The sequence below is a fragment of the Brassica rapa genome, unplaced genomic scaffold, assembly GCF_000309985.2.
Source record: "Brassica rapa cultivar Chiifu-401-42 unplaced genomic scaffold, CAAS_Brap_v3.01 Scaffold0014, whole genome shotgun sequence".
Classification (NCBI taxonomy): domain Eukaryota; kingdom Viridiplantae; phylum Streptophyta; class Magnoliopsida; order Brassicales; family Brassicaceae; genus Brassica; species Brassica rapa.
The window spans coordinates 22,501-27,834 of NW_022609960.1; positions in this window are offsets into that span (position 1 = coordinate 22,501).

Sequence of the window (5,334 nt, forward strand, 5' to 3'; positions counted from 1 at the left end):
GGACAGACACAGACAGCCACAGACGTCTTGTGTGTGCCGCGGACACCCACGGCCATCCTGTGTGTACTGAACAGACAGCCCACGTGGGCCAAAATCACCCAAACTGTCGCATCCTCGATCCTGAATAGGATCGTTGGGATGGCCATGGATCGAGGGAACGTACCAGCCAATCTTAGGACATAAAGGAAAGCGTTCCATGGCCAAGAAAGAAGGTTGAGGACATAATGAAACTTAACTTAACCTTATAAGAGCAAAACGACAGCTAAGACGAGTAGGACGGTAGCTGGACGGGATGGTGAAGTAGCTCGACCAGCTTAACGAACCTAGGGTGAGTTCACACCAGATCAGCCACTACTAAGTCAGCTCCAGTAGCTGGACCACTAGCTCATTCAGCTGAGGCAGCTAGGAGTCAGCTCACCTTAGCTGGACAGACTGTTCGGGCTTTAGGCCGATGGTCCGGGTCCAGGTCAGTGGCGGGCTGGAAGGTCCGGCCATAAGGCCATGGGCTGTTGGGTCTTTGGACAAGGCCGTGGGCTAAGTCCAGGAGACTTGGGGCGTGGGTTGGGCTTGTGCCGACCCCAAACCCAATCAGAAAGGGTGAATGGATGCAAGTGGCCGAAAGGGGACAACCCTTGGCCGTTGGTGCCCATTCGCTAGCAAGTCGTGCCTGTTTGTGGGGCAAGACTTACCCCCTCGTTTTCTATATATATGAGGGCTCTCTGGTCGATTTCATTATCCAATTCCAGAGTAAAATACTCAGAGAAAAACGTAGAGAGAAAGAAAGAGAGAAAGAGAGAGATCCGGCCAAGAGAAAGGCCGAGTGTGGTGGTGTTGTGTTCCGGGGACTCTGATCGTTTGGGAACTAACTCCGGCCAAGAATGGGAGATAAAGACAAGGAGAAGAGCATGGAGAACCCATACGTGGTTCACAAGGTATGTCATGGGCCGTGGCTCCATCAGACCAAACGGACGGTCCATGCGACCGCACTGCGGCTCTGCTTGGTTCCTAAGTCCCATCCGGCTCTCCTTATCTGTTTCAATTCGTTTCTCTTCTCTTCTCTCTGGTTAAACACGAAAGGTTGTGTTGGTTGAGTCCAAGGGACACGTCCCTAGGCTTTAGCCAAACATAATCAAACCGCTAGCCTAGACACGGGTCGGTTAGTCGGATGATCCGATCGCACCAAGACTGGGCGGTTAGGACGAATGGTTGGGAATGACCCAAAGGGCACGAGTTGTCAAGAGTCATGAGTGTCCAAAGGTTGTGAGTTGCCAAAGAGTGTCAATGATCAAAAGGTACGAGATACCAAAGGTTACGAACATCAAAAGGTACAAGGACCAAGAGGCACGAATGACCAAAGGGTGCATGTTCCAAATGGTGTCTTTCGGGACAGGTTAGGACCGATCCTTATGGATCAGCCTATGGCTTGTCTAGTTAAGACAAGGTCACGATTGGTCTAAGCCAAGGTAGAGTCGCAAGGTCTGACCGGTTGCTAAGCCTTCCGGATTAGGCTTGAGGCTTACTCGGCCGATTGGATCCAGGCCTAAGGCCGGATCAGGTAACGAAGTCCGATGGGCCATTGAGCCAGACTTCATTGGCCGGTCGCACCTAGATTCTATCCGGTTAGACGGATTGGTCTTTGGGGATGATCCGGATCTGTTCGTGTGTCCTGTTTATCTATTATGGACTACCTATCTGATTCTAAGTCAAGGGGTGGTTGGTTGAATGACTTAGGATACGGTAGATAGGTTCATACTTTTTATGATTATGTTGACTGAGGTTAATCTAAGTTCTAGGAACCAGGGTAAGCATTGTAGAATCAATCCGTTCTATTCTCGGTTATCATTAATGCTTATCTGGTTGTGGTTTCAGGAACTAAGGATGGTTCTGGTCAAGCCAAGGAGCCGTGAAGGCTTGGTCCGTGAGAGGCTGTGTAACGTGTGGTTAGATGATGCTAGGGATGAACTAGTGATTGTCTATGAGACTGTTAAGAAGGTGTGTATTGAATCTCATGTTTCTAAGTAATACAAAGTTAACACATTATTATTCCGCTGTGCAATCTGTTCCTTTGTTTATGAACCTCATATTCAAATATGACTTAGTAAATAAAAGACTTAAAATGGATCAAACAAGCGAAGAAATTAATAAGAAAGTCTGCGGACTCCATCTGGTCGAGAGGCCAGGGTTTGGGTCTTACAAGTTGGTATCAGAGCATGCTTGATTCTAGGATAGTTGGGTTATGTAGTCCACACACACACACGCAGCCAGCTGATTAGGTCTCACGGTGAGGTTTGATTGCTTAGTCTAGGGATTGTTTTGTCTAGTTATGTTTAGTATGTTTCGTACTAACATTGTCTGAACCCTTAGGCTGGAAAATGCAAATCGGGAAAGTCCCGAAGGAGTAAGAAAATGGCCGGTCAGTCTAGTCAAGTGGCCATGGACGAGACCAATCTGTCCGGATTGCAAACCGATCCGGTCGCGGCTGACACTAGAGATGTGTTGCCAACTGATCATGCTAACCTTACGGGGACGCAACAGGATGGTCAGGAACATCAGGAGAGTGATGATGAAGTGGAATCCTCGAACGCTAACCGTGATGGTGACCAGCATGAGAGAGTGGCCGATGGAACGGCTAATGTACCCGCAACACTGTCCAAAGAGGACTTGTTAGAGCCATGAAGGTAATGGGGACTCAGGTGATGGACAGCCACAGACAGCTACGGACGTCCTGGGTGTGCTGGCGGACACACACGGACGTCCTGTGTGTACTGAACAGACAGCCCACATGGGCCAAAATCCCCCAAACAGTCCACGGGAAGGGCCAGCGTGCTGAGTCCAACGACCAGTGTGCTGATATGTGTAATGATGGACAGCCACGGACGTCCTGTGTGTGCTAACGGACACACACGGACACACACGAACATCCTGTGTGTGCTGACAGACACACACAGACGTCCTGTGTGTGCTGACGGATAGCCACGGAAATCCACGGATGTCCTGTGTGTGCTGGCAGACACCCACGGACACACACAGACAGCCACAGATGTCCTGTGTGTGATGATGGACAGCCACAGACGTCCTGTGTGTGCTGGCGGACACCCATGGACGTCCTGTGTGTACAGAACCGACAGCCCATGTGGGCCAAAATCACCCAAACAGTCCATGGGAAGGGCCAGCATGCTGAGTCCAAGGACCAACGTGCTGATATGTGTACTGATGGACAGCCACAGACGTCATGTGTGTGCTGAGGGACACAGACGGACACACACGGACAGCCACGGACGTCCTGTGTATGCTAGCGGACACCCACGGATGTTCTGTGTGTACTGAACAAACAGCCCACGTGGGCCAAAATTACCTGAACAGTCCACGGACTCCTGTGTGTGCTGGCGGACACCCAGGGACGTCCTGTGTGTACTGAACAGACCCACGTGGGCCAAAATCACCCAAACTGTCCACGGGAAGTGTCAGCATACAGATGGACAGCCACTGACGTCCTGTGTGTGCTGACGGACACAGACGGACAGCCACAGACGTCCTGTGTATGCTGGCGGACACCCACGGACAGCCACGAACGTCCTGTGTGTGCTGACGGACACCCACGGACGTCCTGTGTGTGCGGACGGACACCCACGGACGTCCTGTGTGTACTGAACAGACAGCCCACGTGGGCCAAAATCACCCGAACAGTCCACGGGAAGGGCCAGCGTGCTGATATATGTACTGATGGACAGCCACAGAGGTCATGTGTGTGCTGACGAACACACACGGACACACATGGACAGCCACAGACGTCCTGTGTGTGCTGACAGACAGCCACAGACACCCACAGACGTCTTTTGTGTGCCGGCGGACACCCACAGACGTCCTGTGTGTACTGAACAGACAGCCCACGTGGGCCAAAATCACCATAACACTCCACGGGAAGGGCCAGTGTGCTGAGTCCAAGGACCAGTGTGCTGATATGTGTACTGATGGACAGCAACAGACGTCCTGTGTGTGCTAACAGACACACACGGACATCCTGTGTGTGCTGACGGACACACACGGACAGCCATGGACGTCCTGTGTGTAACGGCGGACACCCACGGACATCCTGTGTGTACTGAACAGACAGCCCACGTGGGCTAAAATCACCCAAACAGTCCACGGGAAGGGCCAGCGTGCTCAGTCCAAGGACCAACGTGCTGATATGTGTATTGATGGACAGCCAAGGACGTCCTGTGTGTGCTGACGGACACAGACGGAAACACACGGACAGCCACGGATGTCCTGTGTGTGCTGGCGGATACCCACGGACGTCCTGTGTGTACTGAACAGAAAGCCCAAGTGGGCCAAAATCACCCGAACAGTCCACGGGAAGGGTCAGCGTGCTGAGTCCAAGGACCAACGTGCTGATATGTGTACTGATGGACAGCCACGGACGTCATGTGTGTGCTGACGGACACACACAGACACACATGGACAGCCACGGACATCCTCTGTGTGCTGACAGACACACACGGACGTACTGTGTGTGCTGACGGACACCCACGGATGTCTTGTGTGTACTAAACAGACAGCCCACATGGGCCAATATCACCCAAACAGTCCACGGGAAGGGCCAGCGTGCTGATATGTGTGTGCTGATGGACAGCCACGGACGTCCTGTGTGTGTCCGTGTGTGTCCATCAGCACACAGATGACGTCCATGGCTGTCCATCATTACACATATCACACGTTGGTCCTTGGACTCAGTACGCTGACCCTTCCCGTGGACTGTTTGGGTGATTTTGGCCCACGTGGGCTGTCTGTTCAGTACACACAGGACGTCCGTGGGTGTCCGCCAGCATACACAGGACGTCCGTGGTTGTTGTAGGCACGGGTCGGAGGATCAAACGGATGGACGGACAGACGGACGGATGGCCGTTCCGCGGTTTAGCCTTGCCTCGGATGGATGGTACCGGCCGGCTCGTCTCTTGCTTGTGATCAAACCTGAAACAGATATGAACTTTTAGTGAGTTTTCAATAGGAACAAGAACAAAAACAAGATATGATTCTTTTGGTTTTTATGGATTGGATGAATGAAATCTGAAACAAAAGATAGAGAAAAGAGTAGATTGGCGGATGGGATCTGCTGCTGGACGTATGTCTCTCTCAACAAGATGCCTAGGTCGGTTAGGAAGATAGATATGGATCCGGCTCTTGCTGGACGTATGTCTCTCTCAAGATTCGGACAAGGAATGGAATGGATCGATGGACGCCACAAAGAACAATGGATCGGCTCTTTGATATGTCACTCGGCTGCTCTCAATGGTTTCGCACAACTGACAGGCTTAAGGTTTCTTTGCTAAAGAA